The following is a 26,697-nucleotide window of genomic DNA, read 5'->3' on the forward strand; positions in this document are numbered from 1 at the left end:
ACTCCACGAGGCGCAGAACAATTGTCTCCTTAATATGTGAGTTTTAAGAGTTCTAAATGGGCTAATTAGTCCTGTACAAACTGTAAAATCATGTCCTATCTTCATCTCCTGCGCTCACAGATATTCAACAAGAAAGGTAAACCTCTGCTTTAGACAGGAAACAACATCGGTTTCTCTGATAGGCTCTGAATGGCAGCACCGCTTGTTTGTTCAAACAGTTCAAATGACTTATGTCCGCGCTTTGCAGACAGACGTTGGGAGATAAATGAATGTCTTCAGCAGCAAAGGCCGAATTAACATGACAGTTATATTGTTGCAAAAAAACAACAACTTTGAGTCTGCTTAAAGGAGAAAGTGACAGCAAAATTCATTTCTGCACCTCGTGGTGCCGGGAGTGACTACTTGAGTGGCTCGTTGGCAACTGTGGGTGGTGAGATACTGTATTCACAACAATAGCAGCAGAATGAGAGGAACAGGAAAACCTCCTATTGTTACAACTCGGGAGCAGTTAGGCGTGTTTTCAAGATGGTTACCCCGGCTGTTAATCACACCAGATAACAAGCCAGTCTCACGTCGTGGAAATGCAAATATGATTAGTTTCACAATGAGGCCTCCCAAATTGTGATAGGTCTACATTTGTCTCCCGCGTCACGTGACCGCTGCCTATCAGCATTTCTACAGAAATTAGGGCCCAAACGAACGACATAAAGACACGCGCATGAGGCAAGCAACAGAACTTCACAAACAAAGTTTTGGGGAGACAAAGACCGCGAAGTGAAACACGACACGAAAGTAAATCATAGAGTCGCAGAGTCTTGGCTGAGTCCCAGGAAAACAAAAGAAACACTCATACGAAGCAACACGAGGTGACACGAGGAACAAGGCTGTCTCAAAAGCACTGACACATGGAGCGAGACGTGAAGATTTCTCTTACAACACGGCCGACAGCGGTGACGCACCGAGAGAATATATATACCGATGCTGCGTTCCAAATGGCAAACAACGGTGTACTAACGCTCAGTATTTTGAGTGGATCAGTGCGTTCGCATTGTCCAGTACAGAAACATGCAGCGCACGACAAGTACCGGGATGATGCACTCAAAATGGTTGGACGCTTTTTCACCTTCGACGGTCGCCACCTTGGCTATACAAGAATAAGTCACGTGAGGAAGCTCCAGCTGTTCCTGAACACCCAACAAGTGTTGTTTTTTTCCACTACTGCAGCTCGACAGAAAAATGTGTGCGTTAATTGAGAGTGAAACAGAGAGCATAAAAACATGTTCATTTCTGGGTAAAATAATTAAAACTGCAGATATTTTGGCGGGTGATATATTCACACGCTGAGGTTATTTCTGGCTAGTGTGAGATTTGAAACAACACTACTCAGTTGAAATTCCTGCTCTACACAAGTGAGAACGCAAGAAGCACAAATGAAGGGAAATAGACTGCAATTGGTTAAGAATTTACACGTACCAAGATTTACTTGGCTCTAATTAGCAAATCCACCGATTGTGTTGCTTCCGTTCAAACTTCACTTCACAGTTTTGCGGCCATGAATGGAGATGTGATCGGGTCAACGAGTCGTTTTTTTTTTTTTTTTTTAGGCAAGTTATTCGAGTTGTTTTTGAATATACGTACAAGTGACGTATTAAGTTATGTGGGCTTGTTCTGAAGAGAAGAAGAAACACTTTATCCAGACAAACAGACAGAGCCTGAACACAGCACGGTAAAAACAGTTCATGATGACTTTTTCCTCTCATCCGCATGGGTTTATGTTTGGAGAAGACGGCTTTAACTCTGTCACTGCTGCCTCCATTAAACACGGTGGTGGACCAGCGCTGGTCTCAGCGTCCATCTCGTGGGAGTCGTTAGTTCCAATGATTGTTCTGCACGGCCGTATAAAGGCCGGGGTATGTGAGGGCATTTTATGCCACCAGGTTCACCTTAAAGTCCAAATACTGCTCCCTCCTGATGTTCTTAGATCCCTTATACATTACCTCCCACCAATTTAATTATTTAACAATTAAATTCACGGCTGACTTCATGGACACTTAGTGCCTTTCATGACTCTCTCAATTAAAATCCGAACACCAGTCAACGCTTATTTTCGTCCCAGCAGGAAGTTTTGTTGCATTGGTGACTCGTAAAATATTAAAGCAGTTAAACGTGGATCTGTTTTCATGACAGCCTGTTTCCTTAGATAGCTCCTAATAATTGATGACATCGGCATCCATCTTCTTAATTCATCAACACGCTAAAGGTCCAGTATCTGAATAAGGCAGTTTCGAGATGGACTCACTGAGTGAACCTAAATGTTGAATGTGAAATATCCCCTTCAGAGTCAAATACAACATTTTCCCCCGCAGTCTTACAATTTCACATATTCATAGTGGAGCAACTGGTCCCGCTGCTCGCTGCAGTGAAGCTACACGGTTACACCGAGGGAAACATTTGCGCATCAATTCAGCGTGACATGTGGTTTCCAGGGATCTCAATACAATTTAAAACCCTCTGCTTCTGCTTGGATGCACAATGCACATGTTGCAGGATCTGCAGAGGACATTAACTCTTTGGTCTGTGGGGTCATTTTTGGCATTTCAGCTGTAAATTTCCTCATTGTTTTCTACTCTGTTTACTGTCCAATACTCTATTGGACACAGATGAGGCTTTTATACACCCCAGGGGTTTAAACGCGGGTTTGATTGGTGTGTATTGCTATAAACGGAGTGTATTGATGTTTTTGAGATGTTCAGGAAATGTACTTTATAATTATTTTCCTGGTCCATTAATTATATTTTTCTGTATTTCTTATTGACGTCTTGGTTGACTGATTGCTTTGTTATTGAGACACGTTTACATTCTGTGTTATGGAGTCTTTCGTCTGCTTTTCTGTGTATTCGGATCTTGTAATCACATCTATGTTGAACTGCATATGCACATGCAGGGAACAGCAGACGGTGTGCTCTACTGAAGTGTTGGTTTTGTTTGTTTGTAGAAATGATTATATAGAATATTACAGCATTTTGTTTATGAACATATCGCCAAATTATTCACAAAAAATTATAAGTCCGGCTTACATCAATTCAACTTTTTCTTCAGCTTTTAATTACAAATCGGCTTTTTCTAAATTATTATTAGAAATTACACTCCGTTTATAGAGTACTACATTGTTTTTCCGATTGAGGTGAAAAATAGTGGTTCGCTGGATTATATTGAGAGTCAAAGTTGTTTGAGAGAATCAATTGTTTATGACTCAGGGAGGTTTTCAGGGTGGATGGTGGGCGTAAACAGCGCAGGATTGTGACACCAAGAACAATAGGTCACATACAGATTGTTAAGAGATGATGGTTTTGGTTAAATAATAATAAGTACATTTACAGTTTTTCTGTGTTAAAGCAGAACTGCAGTCTTTCCCTAACCTTTACTGGCTGCTTCCACAGCTTAAATATAGCAATAAAAAAGTTGAACAATGCAGTAGTTGCTTCGAGTAGTAGTGTTATCTTAAGATTGGGCATTCTTTTGGAAAACAAATTAAACACGTTGCCATTTTAGTGATACGTTCGGGAATCCCATAATTTGTGCAATTTCCTCATTTCAAGAGAAAACATAATTCAGGCAGCATTAAGTTTTTATCAGAATATATTTGCTGTTACAATTTAGTTGTAAATTAATGTCATTTCTAAGAGACATTTCTCAGAGAGCTGCACTTAATGAAAAATATTCAAGGTAAAGTACAAATGGTTGTCCTTTTTTAATAATGAATACTATTCTTCATAGTCATGAAACTTTTATGAGTTTTCTAAGCTTGGTATTTTATTGCAGCTATAGAATGTCTTACATATGATAAATATAGTCATAGCGTCAGTATGAAAATAGGGTACTATTGCATAAAGTCACCCAACAGCAATGTGAAAGAGGTGGAGAGCACGCCAAGACACATGAAAGCCGTGATTGTAAATCAAGGTTATTACACCAAATATTGATTTCTGAACTCTTCCTAAGTTAAAACATTAATATTGTGTTGTGGTGCAGGTGACAGCTGCAGCCTGAGAGAATTAAAGTTGTCCTCAAGGCAAAGGGCATCTTTTGTCTTCAGATATAGTCACTATTCTATAAGTTTTCTATCACCTGAGTGTTCTTGTGGCTCGTCTCTTTGTTATTGTCGTTATCCAATTTCTCCGTGTCCTGGGGGGTGGGGGGGAGTTTATGTACCTGTGTGCATATGGCAAAGTGACTGCAGCACAAACAACCTGTTCTCAATTGAGGGCACATTAAGATCAAACAACTCTTGAGGGGACCGGGGACTGAGGGTAATGTACTTCGCTTTGATTCCTCTATAATGAATTCCAAAATGGCTGTTCAGAAATTGAGGAAATTCTTAAAAAATGAGAGCCTTGATGATTTCTCAGGCTTCGATACCGTGTCACCAATTTGGGGGGCATGAAAAAGCAATCACCACAGGTCAAACGACACAGCCTTCCCTCCGCTACTCAGAGGAGAGGCATAAACCTATTCACGCATAAAATAAGCATGCATATACAATTAAATAACAAACAATGATGTGTTCCTAGACAGCAGCTCGTTGCCAAGCTGGAGTCACAGTGAAGATGTGCACGTTCGCAACGCAGGATTTATGGGCGGGTTTAGCACATGGCATTAGGGAAATAAGCAGAAGCATATTAGCTGCGTGTGAGCCGGTGCTTCCGCTCTGACTTTGCCCTGGGACTGGATGACTGCTGTCACCAGGTCTGACAAACTGGGCGCCTCTGCAACAAATCAGTCTCCACCCAATCGCAGTCGATATAATGAGACCAGACCTGCAGGCGGCTGTGTGTGTGTGTGTGTGTGTGTGTGTGTGTGTGTGTGTGTGTGTGTGTGTGTGTGTGTGTGTGCGTATCGGTGTTTATGCATGTGTGCTTTCCTGGTAGCACAGTGGGGAAGGAGAGAATACTCAAGAGATTGGAGATTTATTGATTACCCTTTTCTCCCCCTCTAACTCCTTCCCTGTTCCTCTCTCCATCTTCAGTGGGTCTTCTATTCTCTGCCAGTGTATTTATAGAGGCGTGTGGTAGGGCTGTGTTTTTGTCTCTGCAGCGTGTTTGCAGACTTCCAGTGCCCAGACTTCTCTTAAAAACATCATTCCACTGGCTTATCAAGCGCACCAACACCAACCGTCAGTGTAATGGAAGGAGAACATGAAGGCAATAAACTTTTGTATCAAGCAGTTCGCCTTCCCTTTTAGCCTTGATAAATGCTCCGCGCTGTCTCGCGCAGTTGCTCTCTGAACGTGGAAATGTAAATGCGACTTCACTGATGGGCATGAAAAAAAAAATACAAAACAGCAAATTGTAGACATGTAGACACTGCTTGTTGCTTGTGTTATTTGATAATGACTGTGTTTAGAATATGAATGAATGGGAACGCGGGAGGACGGGGGGGGGGGTGGCGGGGGTGGACAGGGGTGCGGGGGCAGGGATTGGTTGAGACTTGGCAGCTCCTGTGAAATGAGGATTCGCTGGAGGCTGCAAGCCTGTTACACCAGGATGCATCAGCTCTGGAGGTCTCGTGAACCTGCAGGATATGATATGGATTTCAGCTATTGAACTTTCCACTCCACACAAGAATGAGCACAAAACACAACACTGTGTTTCTCTCCAACAAAACAACAGCAGTCTTTTCAGCGAACGTCCAAAAGTGACACATTAAAAGCTCCTCAAGCTTCTAATTATGACTCTTATCTACTGTGCGCACAAGAGGGAGTCAGATGATGCTATTATAGAGTCAAAGTGTGCGTAGGTAGGAGGCTGAGGAGGATTAACGCAGCTCCTTCCCTGTTTTTAATGACAGCTAGGTGATTTCTTTTAACCGTGATCATTTTCTGACCTTAACCAAGTACATATTTGAATCCAAACTGTCTTTGCCTGAACCTGTTCAGGTCACGTTTGTGCTAAACTGCAGCATCGTGAAATCATATATCTCAGCAATGATTTGTAACTGGTTTTAAATGCAAAGGAAAATGATGTTGTCCCGTTGGCAGCGGTGTCAAATCTGAAAGTGCTGACGTGTTGATCTGGATATTCTCATTTAATTCAGAGAACCTGTTGGAAAATCTTTATGTAGCCAACATTCATGAAGACATTTATTAAGTTGACCCATTATTGGAACAATGTGAAAGTAAACTTAGAATAAGCTTATCTTTAATCATCATTCCTATGCAAATTATCTATTGATAATCATTTATTTTCATTCAACTGTTGGTGGCAATTTTCTCTCAGGGGCTGAGGCGACTTTCTATCTGTGTCATCCAGTGTTTATGGGAACATGGTGATGTGACCCAGTCTGCTCTAGTCACTGTATATAAAAGGGTCTGAAAACTAAGGCCAATGCGGAAATGACATAAACTGCAATACTATTGCAACTAGAGGTTGGCTCTTTGCTTCATGAAATACAAAGTCCGTAAATTCTTTCCACAAGTGTTGCTCGCTGAAGTCCTTCTTTCTGAAGAAGGCCCAGGTTGTCAATTTGAAACAATGCTCTTCTCTGTGAGGTTCATCTGCTTTTTTTGGAAAGACTTCTGTTTCTTAATCTTCTGTACATGGTGACGACATAATGAGACCAATGGACCTACGTGTAACTCACCAATGGAGTGGATGCCTTTGGAGACTGGACTCTGTACAAGAAAGTGTATTTCTGTCATTAACTTTGAGTTGGGTGTTGCAAAGTCTCCATATTATGCTGATCAAATTAATATTAGTAAAATTTTTGGACAACCACAACAGGTGTTTTTCTTCGAGTCTTGACTGTTAGTACATTTAACATATTATTAATACAGTTTTCCACGACAGCGGCATAATTTGTCACGTCTTTGGCTATCACTGCTTTCTTTAAGAGTCCTCTGCTTATCACAGAGCACAGAAAACAATGCACCAAGGAGGAGGACCATCAAATCCATTGCACAGTTGAGCCTTGAAACTGTCGAGGGAGACGGCAAGCCTCCATCCAAACACCCCGCAGGTTTGGAGATTACGTTTTTCTCCCATCTTTGCAACACATGCCAGAATTAGACAATACATGCAGCCCAAATGAGGATCTTAATGTGTCCCGGGCTTCCCTAGTGGGAGTGTGAAGATGATAGCAGGAAGCTATACTGCAATAAGTCATAGCTTTCACTTGTTTGAGAGCTGCTGCAGTACGATTTTATCACAGAACATCAAGCACCTGAGGGGAAGTATATTTCTTTTATCCCACGACACCCTCCTAATAGATTGAAAGATATCAAGTACCTGAGAACAGATATATCGTTTTGCAGGTCTGAACGGAGCACGGGTGGATAATCTAATGAAGATGCTGGGGGCCCCAGCAGAGCATCCAGGGTTAAAAACAATCAATGTACTTAATTAGATAGAAAATGACACCGTGAAAACGCTTCACACTCAGATGCATACATTCCCCCTATCCACGACAAATATGTCAGTTTGGGGAAAACAGGCATCTCCAGTATTCCTTTATTTACAGAGCTCCCCTCCTGTGTTTAATGTTTATTTCATATGTAGTCTGAGAGTTGAGATTTCATTGGGATGATTAAAAAGAACGTAATCCTCTCGTATGCACACGCACACGCACACGCACACGCACACACACACACACACACACACACACACACACACACACACACACACACACACACACACACACACACACACCTCCTTAAGAACAAACTGCCAGCGGCTCAATTTGACCTGCGATGTTAAAGAGCTTTTGTAATTTACATACTGGGGGAAATTGAAGTGGAACGGGAGCATTTTATTCCTTTTTTACTTGCAAGAGGCTCTTAAGTCCGGGGCCAAGAAACAGTCCAGGAAAATGGCTGCTTGTGAATTCTGATGTAATTGAGGCTTTTACTTTGTCGTACTCTTAGTTGAGATGGGAGTGTCATGTAAGAGCCCAACATGGAAATGTAAAATGTGCTAAATGAAAAGGGAGCGATGGGAGTTGGGACGGAGGCATGAGGGATCAGACTGACTTTAAGTGTGATTGCTATGAATCGAGATCACAAGATCACCTCCTGCACAACTTCTCACTTTATGCTCTTCTTATCCAACATCCTTTAACTCCTCTATTCTCTTGACCCGACCAGAATGCGCCACTTTTAAAACTTTCCTCCTCCGAGTGGAGAACAACAGATTTTTCAGGCTGAGCAAAGGCTGTCAGGCTTTTAAATTGGAAAGTAGGTCACCGTGTGAGTGCCAAGTGTGCCCTTTTTCTCCAGGTATGGAGTGGCTAAGACAAGCTGTGAGAGCCAACGCTGTTTACTGTCCGTGAGCTGGCCAGGCTTCATGAGAGGCTGGTACTCAGACTGAGTACCAGCCTCAGTACAAAACAAATACTAACCCGTAGCGTGTATACATGTGTTTCTGTGTTTGTGTGGGTGAATTACAGGTCAGAGCCATCACAGGGAGGATATTTCTAAACTGTGTCTGGTCCTCACAACTCTAAAGAGCTGTTTGAGGGTTTTGGGGGTTCAGGCTAGAATCAGGAGAGGGTGAGGCATTCAGTCGTAATAAGTTGTGTAGAGACTAGTGGGCTAGGGAATACATCTTGTCAATTAGTGTCTTCCAAAGACAGAACGGCAGGCATGTGTGCAATGGTAGGAAGCTAAATCTAAGAGAAGAGCTGCAAAGCATGCAAAGTATTCAGTGGTGGCAAGTAACTACATTTTCTTAAGTACTTTAGGACAGTTTGAAGCTACTGGTTCATGTAGTTTGTAGTGATTTACATTTATCTGATCTCATTAGATTAAGATTTTACACAACTAGTTGTTCTTGACCTTCTGGGTCTGTGAGCCCTGATGACGGACACACAGTGCATGCAGGGTGTTGTGTTACCTGTCTGTCTACACTGAGTTTCTGGCCATCAGTAATCGACTGTTCGACGTCCGACAAGTGAAGAGTTGTAGCCAAAAAGCATTTTCATTCAGAACAAGACACGCAGACAGAAGCAGAGACGGAGCGACAGAGAGGGACAGATCATACCGGCAAAGCACTGCCTTACATCTTTTGAATTACTGACACAGCGTAATTACAGCCTGCAGTGGGTTTGTGTTGTTATTATACAGCACACATGTGATCATAGATGTCCTTCCTGTCTATTGTCCCTGGGGACCACACGTGTCAAGCTTAAAAAACAAACAAACAGGTGAGAGGCCTGTTTTCTAGATGACGCAGTGCAGAAGCAGGCTGTGTGGCTGCTCCAAACCTGTCACCACCACGCAGGCGTTGTGTCCCAGACCTTGCATGATGTCTACTTGTCCAACAAAGAAACATTTCTCTTTTGAATATTTGTAGGGGATTTCGTTGAAATAACTTTTGTCCCGAAGAGGTCAGATTTTCCATTATTTTACAGAACACACAAACAGCTTGTGTTTCTATTACTTCAGAGGATATTACAGTGACTTAACCAACCTATAATTATAATAACTTCTTGCCTAACCCCAAACTTGAACAAAGCCCGGACCTTGATATATAATCTTATGGGGACTTGCTTTTGTCCCAAACAGGGAGGTAAGTTCCCAAAGCGTGACTGTAAACTGATGTATGTCTTCGCGTAACACACACAAAAGAAATAGAAAAATGTAAAAACAAAAGAGATATTCAACTTTTGATCCTGGAGGTTCCCAAAACCACTGTACTAAACTACCTACCACTAGAACTTTTTGTTGATGATGCTTTTGTACTTTTGAGTAGGATTTTGAATGCAGGACTTTTAGTTCCAACAGAGCACTTTTGCATTAATGCATTGATACTTTCATTAGAGGATCTGCATACTCCCACCACAGAGCGTACCCCGATATAAGTGCATGTGAAGTGAATGTTAATAAGGATTAGCTGGCTCCACTTGGCACTGCTGGCCCAAAACGCTCAAGGTGTTTTTTTTGTTTTTTTTTAATCTCTACACATTCAGTAGGAGGAAACAATTCACCCACACTCACTGTTATTTGCTAGAAGTCAGTTAATAAAGACCCGACGGATGCAAGATTTGTCTCTATGAGCCCCAAATGTTTCCTTTTGTCCACAGTCACGTGAGAGTAACGACTTTCTATGATCGGATGTGCAATTAAAGAGTGACTGATATTATTTATATTGGCAGGTTGTCGTGGTGGTTGGTGGTTCACCTTAAGGCCTCACAGCAAGAGACAGTTCAGTTCAATCTCCTTTGTGAGCGTAAAATAGATCAGCCAGCTTTTGTTAAGTGCGGTTATTGTTCAGGTATAAATTGAAGTGGAGGGCTTTCAGAGCTGGCAGACTGTGGCCTTATTTAATTTATAATCTGCCTTCCCTGACTTTCTCTCAGTACTTGTTGATGAGTATGCAGCACCTCGTTGGATTTATTTCTCAAACCACACGTCCTACGTACCTAAACAATGGAATAGGTTTGTATTCAGTGGCTATATGTATGAAATGTATGAGTTGGATAGTACTGGTGTGCCGTTGTTACGGTAACACGTGGTTCATGTTCCTGTTTACAGTTTGGCTGGATATAGCCACTAAAACTACTTGGTTGGGTTTAGGAGAAGATCATGGTTTGAGTGAAAATAAGTACTATTGCTATGCGACTTAGGCTACAAATGTGATGCAAGTTAAATACGTTATGAGAGTTCAAATAAGTCAATGTTGACTTTTTTTTCTTTTTGACACGGTACTCAAACCGGGTGAAAGTCCTGTGTTTGATCCACCCGCCCCCAGAACTCATGACTAAGCAGACTTTTGCTGTCTTGAAGTGCGTTCACAGTGCACAATGAGTATCCCAGGGATGCACTCAAAACGGTCAGAATTACACTTTTCAAACTCACCGTCACCGTCAATGCAACACAGTTGAAACGGAGATTCACCCAACCTATTCTCAAACTTCTGCAGCTGTTTGCGGAAAGCCACACAATCCTAATAAAAGTTGTACACGTCTCCACAAAGTGTTTGCTTTTCACTACTGTTGTCGGACAGAAGCCACTGCCGTGTTTAATGGTTGCGTGAAACTGAGGGCACAAACACACGTTCATTATTTGGCAAAACGGTAAAACAAAGTGTCAGGATAATTTCGCGGGTGCCACATTCAATTATCGCGGTCATAATTTTTCATAAGGGAAGAACAGCAGCGTTCGATTTAAGGCAAGAGAGCATACCAAAGGAAGTACACAGCCTATGTCTCTCTTTATGCTACGTCACCTGACTTCCTGCTTTGCTCCTATTATAATCACTACGACCAATGGAGGTTGCAATAAATCTAAATATGGGTCTTATTAAGCTTTTTGCTCAGACGACCCAGACAGCCGTGCATTAGGGGAGGATGGTCTGAATCGAAACATCCGCTCTTCACAAAAGAAGGCAGAGTTTTTTTGGTCAAAAAAAAAAAAAAATCGAAGACTCAGCTGTATTGTTGTTGACTTCAACTAAAATAATCCATTTGTATAAATGTTGTATTCGTTTATTAACTTATCTATATGATTAAGTATCTGTATGGGTTACACAAGCAGCAATAAAATACAGTCAAACAATAAGTAAGCAACGTTTGACCAACATTTGATGCTTTGAAATATTTAAGTCTCTGAAGTCTTAGAATTTCTCTACAACCTGAAATTCATTCACAAAAGCAACGACTAAAGTTTTGATTGCGACACAAACTGTTCCGACTCGCTCAGTAACTTGATTGAGAAAATAGGTTTGCAGTGCCCTTAAGCTTTAAACAACTGCACAATCACCACAAATTTAATGAGATGGAAGAAAAGTGAGGTGAGGCAGCCAGGTTTGTTTACTCTTTAAAAGATCAAGGCCTCAAAAAAGAGGAAAATAAAAATCACACAGTTGTTTGGCAGTTTTGAAAGAGCTGTGGGCAAATATCCAGCCTAAACACTAATAAATTATTAAAGCACAGAAAAGAAAAAACATAGACAGTACTGCTAAGTGGCTATTATTTTGCTAGTAGACAATAAACAGGATTGTGTTCTTGCACTGCACTTTGTAGATGTGGTGTTTTGGTCTTGTCATATCTGTTGTTATCTGGCTGAAAGTCCATTATGCACACAATAGGGGATGACCACGCGAATGTAACATCGTAAATACAGCAGGGGACGGAAAAAAGGATTTCACAGAGTCCCTATGAAAAACAATTCAGGGAACAAATTGATCTCTACTGAGACTTCACCATAACTAACAGACAATGTCATTTATCTAACCATTTTACTGTTTGGATTTTTTTTTCCACAGGCTTGTATTCATGGAGTGTCATTCAATAATTAATTTATGGATCTCTATTCACTTCTTGTGTTCCTCTTTCTGCTTTACATGCAGCTTATTGTATCAGTATATTATTACTGTAGGGACTGTTTGATTGTATTACACTATATCCTACTGGCTTTTATTATATTTTATCTCCCCAGCTCAGTCAGGGGGAGAAAATGGATTCGCTAAACTTGTACAATGTCAGAGGAATATTCAGAGCAAACCCACAGTGATGGTACGGCACAGCAGTAAAGCAGTAAAGTGAAGAAAAGCCAGCGCAAGCTATCACCCTGAAACATAGTACGATGTGAAATCAGACGCATTTGGAAATACAATATGCATCTTTATCTCAGGGTGGATTAAAAATAGATGTGACCCACCAACAAACTCCTTCGCATAATGTCGTAGTTCAATGCTACTGGCAGTGGGAATCGGGGGCCCGAATGCAGACATACAGGCAGAATTGGAAAAACTTTAAAGCTGTTTCCTAGCAACCCGTCCCAAGCAAGCAATAGGAGTTTCTTACTTTTACATAAGCCCCATAACCCCATTTGTATCATATTTACACATCGATATGATCAATACTTTCCTGAAAAAAGACTGTTGAATACAATCTGCCTATAGAGTGCACATAAAAGTAGATGTAGCTTCCAAGTCTGAAAAATAAGGCCGATGCGGAAGTGCTTTAAACTGCAATACCAAAGAGTGCCGCGAGAGGTTTGCTCCAAATAGCCTCCCGGCTCCATAGACTCCCATCGAAGTTCTCCAACTAAATACGAAGTTCATGAAATTTTCCTCAAAAGTTAGGAAGGTTTTGCTGGCTAGAATCACTCCTTCGTATTAGTTTTCAGGCAGTCCATTTGAAAATGTTCCTGCCCTAAGTTAGAAAATAAGCCTCAAAAAGCAGGGTTTTTTTTAGGGGGTGTGTCTGTTTGATTGACAGGCCTGTGGTGCAGTCAGGTTACTGCTATTGGTGGGCGGGATGTAATATTGTCGTGTTTACAATCAGATTGAGTCAGAGTCACCGCTCGCTCCTCCCCAACTCGTCCAAATACGGTCTCTTCTGGCTCCAAACCGCTCTGAGCGAGTAAGATGGCAACGGCCAAAATCTAAACTCAAGACTTCATAACGGCCGTTCACAAACCGACGGGTGACGTCACTGCTGGTTGCCACTTAAATCTGACACGTCTTCTGCCCACTGGCGGACTATTTTTCAACATTATATTTCAACATGAATATCTACTGAATGGAGGCAACTTTTAATTACGATAATTATTTTGTGTCTTACAGTTTAGTAAAATGTGTATCAAATATGATACCGCAGGTATTTGAGGTAAATAATCTGCAAATCCCTCAGTTGTTCTTGTGTTGCATTTCATGATGCAATCGACATTTTACCTACCAGAATGTCAAATACACAAAATATTTTTAAAAAGTGTCAAAACTGTCATCAACAGGATTATGGATGGCAATTCAAGTGACATGGAGCAGTTGGGGGAAGGTGAGGATGATGATGAGGAGGAATGGACTCCTGATGTAATGCTTATTCCTGGAGACTCAGGTAGAAGTGATGAGGACGACTTCAGAGTGCAATGCTTTTCATGGCAGTTTTTTCACAAGCGCAGCAAAAGGGCAAAATCTTCTCTGCCAGACCACTCTCCTCTACAGCACTGTACGCCACAACTCCCACACATGCGTCAGGCACCAACTTTCATGAGTTTTTGAAGATGTTAAAGCCGCCAAAAAAAGGCGATTTCTTTTAAAAGAGGGATAAGGAACGAGATTGAGAAAAACATTTAAACTCCAAGGGGGAATATGCGGACCCTCGCTTGCTTCAAACCTTACACCCCAGCCCGCTCCCTCTGCTCTGCTTCTACCAATCGGCTTGTTGCTCCCTCACTGCGAGCTAAACACTCTACAAAATCACGACTGTTTGCTGTCCTGGCTCCTAAATGGTGGAATGAGCTCCCCAACGACATCAGGACAGCAGAAACTCTGTACATCTTCCACCACAAACTAAAAACACACCTCTTCCGACTTTACCTTGAACAGTAGAACTTTAGTAGCGCTTAACATGACACTTACTGATAGCACTTTGTAGTTTGGCTTTCTTGAAGAAATTTTATTTTCTTGATTCTTGTTGTTCTGGGTTTCGTACCCTCATGGTTGAAATGCACTTATTGTAAGTCGCTTTGGATAAAAGCGTCAGCTAAATGTAATGTAATGTAATGCTGCACGTCGGGGAGCCGGCGGCCCCGACCCGCTGGATCCCCGACGTGCAGCGAGCGAGGGCCCGCATATCATTGCTTGCAGTTTTAAAGAAGGGGACAGGTGAGAAATTGCAGATTCCTAAAGGTGGGTGAAAACTTTATCGCAGTGATACATAAACCTCCTACAGGAGGATGTCAGATTTTTCTGTGGGGTCTTATCTATACCGCTTGGTGGCACAGACTGCACCAGTCTGGAAAGGCAATTATAAGTCAAAGAAGATCAAATAAGAGATCTGTGGGAAGAGATTTTTGTGTCCTTAAAATTGCTTCACAAGTCTCTGTATAGAAGAGGGACTGGATGCAATGAGAGAAAGGAGCATTTGGATTATAATTATCTCACTATTGTTGGAAATCAATAAATACACTGTTAAAAAATATATATAAACTGTGAAAAATATTAACATACCTACGGTGCCTGAGTGACCAAATGTGTAGTTCGGTAAATTGTGCCATGTTGTGCTTTATTTTATAAGCGTCTGACTCGATAACGATAAATTCCATCAGGCTTGCTGCCGCCCTCTTGAAAAGCAAACATTCAAGACAATTTCCCGTCGGTTGTACTTCAAGGATTTTGCATTTCAAAATGTTTGTAGAACGACAAGATTATGGATGAACAGTAAAAAAGGTTTATGTAAATCTCAATAAAGCCTCACTAGACTGCAGAGATTTTAAAAACGTAGAATCTAGTTAGAGTGTCCTTGGTGTCTGAGGTTTACAAAGCAACTTCTACCTCTCCCTTGATGTTTGTCAAATATCCAGGCAGAATAAAAGCAGCCCATTACGCCTTTCACATCAATCGTGGATGCATAATTATCCGCCCCCCGCTGAAATCCAGATCAGTGTGACATGATGTCACAAAATCATACGAGAGGACCGACATGCACCACGCAAATGCAGTTTGGAAAAGCAAATGGAAGCTTTTTTTCGCAAGCACGCGATGGATTTGACAATAACCGCAGATAGTAGCCAGGCCAATAAAAGAAAAAAAGTAAACTATTTTCATGAAGAATGGGAACCTGAGTTTTTTTGACAAATGTAAATAACAAGTGCGCGTGTCTAATTTGCGATGCTGATGCGTATCAGTCGGTAAAAGATTGTAGACTCGAGCGCCACTTCACCAAAGTTCACAGCAAGTTTTCAAGGGACTTTCCGGCTGAAAGCGATCTACAAACAGAAAAGGTGAAAGAGCTGAAAACAGCTCTTAAAAGACAGCGGTCACACAGAGGAGTTGAAATTTACATCAGTGAAGGATTATTTTGTGGAAAAAAAAAAAAAAAAAAAAAATCCCTTTTGAAAAGCTGGTGTCGGTAACCACTGACGGAGCGGCACTCATTGTATCATTCATCAACAGGCTATATAGAAGGTTATGGCATTTGATTATGTTATGACACCTGTTGTTAAGATTATCAACTACATATGAGGAAAGGCCGAGAAACACAGGAGCTTCAAGCTGTCCCTGGAGGAATGTTCTGCTGAGTGTGGAGATCTCCTCTCTTCTCCACACAGACATCAAGGTGTCCAAGCAGACTGACACATGAACATTTCAACGACTCCATAAGGGTGAACTTAACTGGATGCACTCCAGCATACAGCTCTCTTGTTGAGTCCGTGCAGTGCCAGCCATCTCATTAACTGTAGAAAAGACTGAATGCATTACACATGCAGCCGTAGGGGAGTGGTGGCATACAGTGATATGTGGACAAAGACAAATAGAGACGAGTCAGTAATAGTAATAATCATTGTTTTGATTTTCTTTAACAGATGGGAGTAGTGTGAACTTCATCAATTGAAAATATAAAGAAATGCATACAGAAAAAGACAGGCACATGCTGTTGTAGTACGCAATGTGCGTGAAAAGTATCTCTTTCTTTTTGTTTACATAAAATAAGCTTATTCAACTGGTTTGTAGCTCTCAGAGGAAAAAAAAAAAAAGGTTGGAGCCCCCTGTTGGAGCAGGTCCATGTCCATATGTGTTAGAGGGGAAAACAGTGAAACAGTATTCAGACAGGCATCTCCTTAAGGGCCATGGCAAGTTATAAACAGGTCATATCTGGTCCACGGGTGTAGATTTGATTGGCCATGGTTTAAAAAAAAAAAAAAAAACAGGCAGGCAGACAAACAAAAACAGGAAGTAGTTCAAGGTCAGTTGAGGTAAAAAAAAAAACAAAAACAAGCAAGAGACTAACAGGGAAAATGCAGGGAAACTACAACACAAGCTCGTGGACAATATGGCAAAGAGTGAGAGGTGTAACAAGGGGTATAAATACGGCAGGTGAGCACGGGTGGGGGGCGGGGCCGATCAGGTGATGCAGCGGGTGGGGGGCGGGGCCGATCAGGTGATGCAGCGGGTGGGAAAGAAGAGTAGGTGGGAGTGGCTCATCCGAGGAGGCGAGAGAGTAGAAAATGGGAACATAAAAACCAGGCTGAATGGATGACTAAATGAAAAGAGGACATAAAACCCGCAGCCGTGACACATGAATGCATCTCAGCGCTTCATTATTGACTCTTTGATTTAGGGTTCAGTCATGCAGCACCGCATCCCTCTGAGTCATGAAGAACATGAGATTGCATTCCTGCAGGAGACTGCTCGTGAAAAATTTGTTTGTCAAAATGGACAGATGAGGGGTGGGGGGGGGCACATGGGTGTTTTTAATAAATGAATTCCAATGAAAAATCGATGGGGTGTAAATTTTGAATTAGCTCAAATGAATTCATTTGCTGCTGCTGGTGTAAAATTTGGGGTTAGAAAGCGTCGACTAATTTAAGAAGCAAGCGACAAAACAAGCAACATTTTCAATTACCAACTTTATTTGGGAAACATATGTTCAGCCACATTTGCTGAAAGATGTGAGCATGTCATAATTTAATTAGCAGGCCTAATTAGCAGTATATTCTGCTGGTGACAGCTATCTAATGAGCCACTAGCCGCATTGGTTGAGGCGCCTCTTTGCACTGCAGCTCTGCGAAAACCAAGGGAGGTGGTGCTGGAGGGAAGTTTGGTGTTTGTGCTCTCTTTAGCAACAAAGGGGCAGGATGTTTTGCATCGTCCAATTCCCAATCTGGAGGCAGCAAAAAGCCTTAGGTGAAGCACAGTTTCCTGTTTACACAGTGCCTTACTAAGAAAAACAAAATTACTTTTGGCTAAAACATGCATGATTTGGGCTAATTCACTTTGATTTTATTTCTTTTTAGACTTTATAAGATCTGTTTTGAAGGACTCTGCTGAAGCGTCTCTGACAGATCGACATTTTAAACTCCTTTAAATTCTACTGGGGGAGACAGGGGCGGAGAGGGGGGGGGCGGGGGAGGAGAGGGCACACGACTATCATGGCTATCAGGGATGGAAAGATGGAAAGATTTCAGCCATCTGAACCAAAGTCAGTCCGTCATTTTCCCTTCAAAATCTCTCCTGTCCGTTTCCATATTCCACTAAAAAGAGGAAAATTCATCGTAATTAGCATCTGCTTCAGAAGACACTGAAGGTCCCTTGTTTGTTGCTGTCAAATGGGTTTATTCATCACGGTGCTGTCTGTGTGGAAGCTGATGACAACTGTCAGAAATCAATAATCATGTCTTCGGTCACTTGAGACAATTTCAGAGAAAAGCTGTCACACCAGGTTGCACGTTAACGCAAAAACAGGCTGCCTCCGCATGCCACAGAGGTGAAAAACTGGCTGAATGATCAACAAACTTAATAATAAAACTGTTTTCCTGCTGACTGCAACATTTGTTTGTATATGAAACATGAAAGGAGAGAGTGCAGAGCCCTCGGGAGAGCTGCTGGATGAAAACTGGCATCTCTAGGAGTGCAGTTTACTCTCGAACGCCGCGACCTGTTAGTCAGAAAATATGCTATCCAGCCAGTTAGGGCCATCTTACACCCGAGATGCATCAAAAACTTTTTTTTAATCGAACGATGTGGTGGGATAGTGTTAAATCACTGATGAGGAAGTCACAGCTCTTCAGGGGGTCTTTAGACCATCCACACTGCTGGTCTAAATATCATCATCACCCAGCCCCTTGTACCATAATAGATTCTTCACATGGTGTCCCAGATACATTTCTATATGCATATTATTTTCAAATAACTTCATAACCAATGTGTTTTAGCTTACAGGCTCTTTCTGCTGCAGCAGAGATGGTAGAAATGAAAAAAAAAAAAACATTTTCTGATGTCAGCTGAGATATTTTGTTCTAAAAATATGTCGTAGAAAGGTAACCAGGTTACAGAAAATAGAAACAGAATTTTCATGGCTGGATACCGCTAAAAAGTTATTTTTTAACCAAGGTGACTCTCGCAGAATGCCAACTGCACAATTAAATACTTGTTGTTTACAGCATGTTTTCAAACTTTGAATTTGCAGTGACGATCAGGGTCATAGGAAACACTGAAGCCAGGAGTCCACGTTCCTACGAAGCTCCAAAAATGTCCTCAAAGTGTTTTACTGTAAAATATTTAGAACTTCTGCTACAAAAGCTTTGCCATACTTCCAGTAATAAAAGTTTAGTGTGGACAAAAGTGATGAATGCTTTCATTTTTGATGCCCAACAGGAAGTCCAGTTTAAGCAACTTAAGGCAAATTTTTTTTTTTTAAATCCAAAACATTCAGCATGTTTTATTTGTTCAAATATATAATCTCGTAACCTTAACATGTCCTTAATTGCCTCAAAGTTTTAAGATCAACCTTAAACTGACCTTAATAAGGGTGGCACATCAGAAATATACTTAAATGACTCAACTTGAAACACTAAACTCTTTCCAAATAACTTTTCTTGTTAATTTCTGTACAAAAACTTGTTTTTAGCATGGATCATACAGGGCTTTGTTTTTCACACTTTGCTGCACTGATGGAGACTTGTATGTAAAACTAAAATATTTTCAAGCAGCGTGCTTCAGACACAATCTGGAGCCACATGGTAGCAGGTTTTATGCTGGCAGCCCTGTCTTGTTCGCTAATGTTGCTCAGCGCTGACACCCGAACAGTGTGTGGGCTGGGGAGATAAAAATGTCAAGTGTAAACATTTACCAAATGAAGCATGTCGACCCTCAGAAATGATACAAGCACGCCCTGGGCCAGTACAGTCTCACAGACGTTATTAGCTCGCCAGCTTTCATCAAAATGAAACCTGTTAGTAGCTGTTCCGGAATTAAAATTAAAAATATTGAAGTTCGATGTTTGTGCCTATGGCCCAATCAGTCAAAAGTTCTGCGAAGTTCCATCAGGATTCAGTCTGTATTAAGTGATCAGGTTGCTTTTGTTGTGTCTAACACACTAAAAAGTCGTCACTCAAACCAGCGCTCGTCAGATTTGATCCAATTATTTCTTTTGTGTTGTTCACGCTGCACGTAAACTGTACGGCCGAGTCACAAACCCTCCTGTAATTATTTCAAAGAACAACAAATCTACGCTACCTGTCCAGCACCAACAGAATTCAAGGTCAAAGTAAAGGACGGGCTGGCGGAGAAAGTCAAAGAGACATGTCTATTTCAGAAGTTGGTGAGGACCAAGCCGGAGATACAAAAAAAAATAAAAAAAAAAAAAAAAGATACTGTCCTCCAAGAAAAATGGCAGCGTGAGCCGTTCCATTAAATTCGGGTGCCAGGCTCTCCAGCAGCGTTTGCAGTTACGACCCTTATTATCCACCAGGAGCAAAGGCGGATGTTGTGTGATGTTACAAAGTCACACAGGAGTGGGTTAACAAATTGTCGACAACGACAACCACGCTTGACGTTGCCTACAATCAGTGTCACTCTCATCTCACCAGGACTGTTAGTTTTCTTTCATTTTAATCAAACCGTTATTTCAGCCTGAACCACAACACTGTTTAATCCCTGGTATGATTATTGGATGTGCTGATCTTGATGCCGTGCACAGTATCTGATTTGGTCTGACTCGCCACCTCTCCAACATCCCAAACAACAACGAGGCCTCAACACATAACAACACCGAGTTCGTTCATTCAGCGGCAGCTGATAATAACCACAGATTTTTTTTTCAACCTGTGTCGCTATAATATGTTAAAATCAGGTTTGAAAAGTTTGCTTTAACATATTGTTTACTTATTCTGTGGCTTTTGAAATGATGTTGGTTTTGTTTTCTCTTTGAACCTGAAGCTTTTCACTGTAAGTGTCAGTTTTAAACTGAGAACTATTCTGGTTTATGTGGCTTTATTTGGAGGACAGAACAAACTGAATGGTCCATCTGTTGGACTCTTAAATAGGCAACAGTATCATGTTTTTTTCTGCTATTGATTAAATTCCTAACAGAAAAAGATGTATTATCTGTCCAAAAAAAAATAAAAAAAATCTGGCAGATTGCCAGGTCAGCGTTTGGAGCATAGACTATATAAATAAAAACCAGACATGGCCTCTGTGATGTCACCAATAGGTTGGTGATTGGTAGGTGGTGCATGAATGGAGCTGAGGCGGACTGAATGAAGCCTGGTTGCTCAATCCAGCCTGTTGGCAGAGACTCTCTTACTGGCTGAAACCTGTACTGCAGAGTCAACTGTGATGTCACCCACCTGTCACTCAGAGCAACCCCGCTCTTATTTATGTGTAATTTAAGCCTTAATACAACTTCATCGGTTAATTCATTAATTACGGTTGTTATTAACTTAGAAATGACCTATAAGGACGAAACCTTTTGTTTTATACCAGGCTGTAAACATGTTTGTTTGTACCGTAAGGTTGCATTTAACATCTTTAGATCGACTCGCTTTTGGGGACAACTTCAAGTGGCCACTAGAGGAACTGCCTGGACACACAATTAAAAAAAACCCAATGTATTTACGAAGCTACAATGTGCAAAACGTCCACTGTGTGAATAGAAATGAATAATGTTTACCTCTCTTATAGAGACTAACCAATGCCCACCCACAACCAGGCAAGGCTGCAATGCCTTAACTCAAAGCCACATACTGACTCCACAAAATTAATTGAGACTGTCTAATTTTTCGACTTACAATAAATGATTTTAGTATTTGACTAATGTTCTCAACATACAGTACATTATAACATATTACCACATACACTGACCGGCAGATTTACAACTTCAACCCCAATCAGTTCTGTTAATGGAATTTTCCTTTGAAATCAAACTGGCAGTAGAGCAGAAATATATTCTAATTCCAGATTTTTACACAACTTTTATGCATTAAATATACTGCAGAGGTGATCCGGATCTAAAGCGTGAGATACATTATAAACCAACACTGTCTAAACCTCGCCACCAGGCGATAACCATGAGAGCAGATGTAAGGACATGGATTCACTCTCCTGGGAAAACCTGCACACATGATTCACACATCAAAGTGTCACAGAGGAAATAATACATCAAGCACGTGAATTCAAACTTTTGGTGTAGTACTCATAAGAAAAACTCTTATTAACGAACCCTTGCCCTTAACAGTTCCTCATTCAATCATTTATATATGTATATACTCAAATTAACACCTCAATCATATTTGACAAAGCTATATCTATACACACTCCTGACCCATGCTGTGGAGGGAGCACTTATAAGTTCAATGAAATCAGAGCACTGTTATTCATGTACGGCGGAGTCATTAAAACAGCCACGTGTATTATTCACTACGAACCCAGGAGTCAAATACATCCACTGAACTTGTATATTTTATTGGGGAAATTATTCAGACATACATGCTTTCATCATCACATCATTAAAATTATATCCAGGTGGATATTTGTGCTCCACCGTGCACTGGTTTTATTTTTATTTCTCTGATGCAATAAAGGTCTTTTTTTTGCTTATGAAGAAAGCTGTATGTTCTCAGACACGGAACCGTCACAGTGCCGGGTCCTAATCAGCAGCCGGATTCAGAGGCTCTACTTCAAATACACAAACCTGCTGTGAGAGGGGGAGACAGTCCAGATGGCGGCATCAATTTAAACACTGCAAATCTGTGTGACTGCAAAGATTTGAGCTGCTGTTTTTGGGAATGAGTGCTAATCAAGGACAGTTGTGATCAGTGTGAAAGCAAAAAAAATATCCAGAAAAAGCTGCGAGATGGAAAGGCTACTCGAGAGACTTCAAAACCAACTGCACAAACAAGACCACACTTTGGAGACTGTTATGATTAAAAGTCGTGAGACATCAGCGCCGCATGCTAATATCAGTCAATACTTTACTCAGTATTCTCGCTTTGAAACGACTCACAAATTAATTTGGTAGCTCGTTGACAGAAAAGTCACTAATCAAGTGAAAACTGCTGGTTTCAGAAGTTCAGAGGTGAAGATTTCTTACTATTCTCTGTATTAGATCACCGTGAATTAAATATCCTCTGATTTTGAACTCCTTCCGGCAGAATGAGCATGAATGATGTCAAATTACTGGCAAATAAAGATTGTTATTTATCACAGTTTTGGCAACAAATTGAAGAATTAAGAAGAGTCCATTGTCATCATTTGGAAGGTTTCAAGCTCCTTGTTGCTTAAACGTCAGGGCAATATTACACGTTAATATCATGTTTAAATAAGTGCCTCAACCATGTGATCTCAACAGCTATGATGCTAGTTTGGACCTTGTAACATTTCAGTAAAACTATACCAAGCCTGCATCCAGGGTTTTGGTTTGGGTCCCTGGCCACCCGCAGTCATTCATGCCATTTATTTTCTGTCAGGCACTATGCACATGTTTTTTTTTTCAAATTACTGAGTCATTCATTGTCCTGGTTCGAACATGGTTCAAACACGACCAGATTCTAGACGATCTCCTCTACGCAATTATAAAAAGATATCTCTGCTGACAATATTTTATGGTGAGATGCATATAAAAATATAACAATTTCATAAGTCAGTTTTTTTCAAATAGATATAAAGGCTAACATAAAAAAAACCCTCTAAAGATGATGTAATTAAATGATGAAAGAATTGGATAGCCTGAGACTGTTCTGAAAATGATATAATATAACAAGTGTAGCATGAATGGTTAGCCCCTATTATGACCAAGATATGAGCTTAAAAGGTAGTAAGATGACCCTGAATATAGCCGAGGTTTCATAGCGTTAGTTATGGATTTATTTTCACAAGGAGTGACTTTAGCCAGTGGCCCATAATGACTCGCAGAAAACATGTATTGACTTTGCATTTCATGAGAGGTTTCTCTGATGGAATGGATGTGAAGGTTTTCTTTTAGAGCCTCGCGAGCCTCCGTGATACTGAACTTTAAAGCAGCACTAGAGACTGTCCATTTTTAAATGGAGTCTCTGGTCTGAATCTTTGAATCTGCCATAGCAGCATAATCACAAATATGCTCAGAAAACCAAACAGAAGTCACATGAGTTTAGTGCATAAAGCTTTACAAACAAATACGCTTTGACTGCTTTAGCCTTTGAAAGAACATTAAAAAAAAACAAACGGTCATATTTAATGTCACCACTGTCATCTGTGGTGCATATGCAGAAGCTCGATGAGGCTCCTTACTGCCCTGTTATGTCTGAATAGAGGGACCTTTAAGTAACCTAAGTCTAATTTAACCAAAATAATTCTCTATAACAGATGTATGCAGCCAACAATGAACTAAAATAAACCATCCACATATCCTCCTCTCGAGTGAGTTTGTTAATCTGCCCTTAAAATGTTCACCACCGCCACCTTCTGTTCCCGGCTTTCCTCCTTCATCCTTCACCCTTCTCACTGTGGCCAATATTCATTAGAGAATACACTCCAGGGCATAATAAGGGTGCGTTGTGAGCGGCAGTGACCTAAAGACCCTTCATTTGCAAGCTGCTGAAATCTCCCAGCAATGGTAGACAGTGAACAGAAACTGGCCTCGGTGAATGGAGCCCCACTTTTTTTATTTTCGCTTTGCCCTACTTCTAGCTCAAGAGCTCATTAAATAAGATCTTGTTCTATGGCTGGAAATAGAAAAAAAAAAAAAAAAGAAGAGAGGAGGGGGATACAATAATCATGTATTTAGCCATGTAAATCTTATTGCCTTAGAGGGTTTTGGCAAGTGGCCATAGAGAGTGTGTGAATGATGGATGAATCCTATTGAAACGTCTGAAAACCTTCACTTCATTCAAAGCCTCCAGGGAAAAACATGCTCTGGGTCTGGAAAAGAAAAAAAGCACAAAAAAAAAAAAAAGCCAATGATCCACACTGAATTTGGACTCCAAATATTGCAAAAATCCTCCAAGATCAGCTGCATTTTTCAAACACTGACCCCAAGTGACTGTAATTGGTCATATATATATATATATATGTATATATATATATAATATAAGGCCAACCTTTCCCGCATATTTTCTGTCACCCTTGACAGTCAACTGTCTAATAGAGAAAGCCTGGATGCTCCTGTCCAGCCTGCTGCTCACCGTGTCAATCTTCACTGTAATTATAGTCAACAAATGCTGTTCCCATAAAAGTTTGCCGAGCCACTCTGAAGGATGGACCAATCAGCGACCAAAGGAAAATGGAGGGGTTGCGGTTTGGGGGAGGGGAGAGGGGGGGGGGGGCTAAGTGCAATGACATAGTGCTTCACTCTGTTCAAGTTTGGGGGGAGGGGGGGCGGGGGGCTCTGTTGTTTACAGATTGGTGAGTTTCGGCACACAACGTGCATCATCGTTTGGTGCTCATTTGGTTCAAGGGATCCTCCAATAGTTTCAGAATGGACCCGAGGTCTACGCTCATAAGGATGCAGCAGTTGGAAACGATAGAACGTGGCCAGGCCAATATATTCACACCGGGCTGATTAAAAAGGGGTAAAAATGCTAAAAAGTTCAACTGAACCTCGAAGTGAGCTTGAATAATTTAACGCAAACCTTAATCAAAATAGAAACCCCAAGCAAAGCAGTGATTTTGTTAGTTACAAATTTATAAAAAATGTTATTGAAGTCGTACAATATGTATCGAATTATACTGGATCAATTTTCACATTTTACCATCAGACGTCTCTGTACCTGTAGTAGTCCAGAGATGCACTTGCTGTAAACTACACATTTGCGTATGCACGATGGCAGCCTTGAGTGTCCTGCGTCCGTTTGGAGTGTCGGTTGTGCAAGTTGTGAGTCTGATACTGTTACATCCGCGCACGGTAAACATTTAAAAAAAAAAAAAAAAAAAAAAAAGCCGTAAAAGCGGAGTGGGGCCGGCGCAGATGGCGCGTTTTGTCCTCCTGCGATCTCCGAATCAGCAAAGTAGTGGCCCCCTCGATTGTCGTCGTGTTTTTTTTTTACATGAGTCCAATCAGGACGTTGGAGTGGCATCATCGTTTCTCTGGTGTGGCCTCCGACAAGAGTCCTCCAGTAACGTGCAAAGTACAGAGGTGAGCACGTGAGCAATAACGTTCACGGCGCAAACGGTTGCCGACGCCGACGCGTTACTGAAAAGCAAGTCCACCTCCGGCCTTTGGCTTCGTTCACACCTCACCCTGGTCCGTAAAGGTGGATGGCACAGCTGTCAGTCAAACTCTGGTTGTGGACTGGACAGTCAAACCGAGACGTCCGAAAGGGCAGCCGCGCTTCCAATCAGACCCACTACAGTACCGAACTCTCAAACCGAAGCGGCTTCGGGTGCTTATTGTGTGAACTATTAAGAAAACAAGGGGATTTTTTTAGCTGGTACGTCAGAGGGAGAAAAGAGCAGCTCGAAAACTGACACCTCTTATTATCAAGTGGTGTGTTTGAGAGCTACTAGTGACTCACAGAGGCCATCTTGCCATTTGTTCATTTTGGTTTGAGCAAACGCGATCTGACATGTTAATTAATGAGCTTTAGAAGTGGTGGCAGGGGGATTACTGTTTCACAGAGCAGGGCTAGCTGTTTCCACGTTCACAGTCTTTACGCTAAGCTAAGCTGCTGCTGGTTGTGGCCTTCACCCGACAGAACCATTTCAGTCTTCTCTTACTCTTTGCAAAAAGGCGAACAATCCTATTTTCCCAAATGCAAAATTCCTCCTTTTAACCGAGTTGTTTGGAGGCCCGGGTTGCTTTGCTCTGCTATTTTTTTATTTTTTTTTTATTTTTTTATCTTTCACCTCGACTCCTGCTGCTGTTCTCCACTTTTGAGAGGATTGTTTCCTGCTTCAATATTTGCCCGCCCTCACCGCTGTGCAGTTTAAAAGGCAAACACACAGTCACAACAAATCCGTAAAATGTTTTTGTGCAGCGTCCTGTTTGACTGAGTCTGTGTTT

At 41.3% G+C, this 26,697-nt stretch overlaps 1 protein-coding gene across 3 annotated transcripts in view; it reads left to right on the forward strand.

Annotated features, from left to right (window-relative positions):
* Positions 1-26,697, forward strand: part of tspan4a (tetraspanin 4a) — a 132,807-nt gene that overhangs the window by 57,782 nt on the left and 48,328 nt on the right. The window lies entirely within an intron of this gene.

Source organism: Brachyistius frenatus, unplaced genomic scaffold (genome assembly GCF_029030835.1).
Source record: "Brachyistius frenatus isolate BFR_SWC_R1_liver_20210118 unplaced genomic scaffold, ASM2903083v1 Contig_226, whole genome shotgun sequence".
In the NCBI taxonomy this organism is placed as follows: Eukaryota; Metazoa; Chordata; class Actinopteri; family Embiotocidae; genus Brachyistius; species Brachyistius frenatus.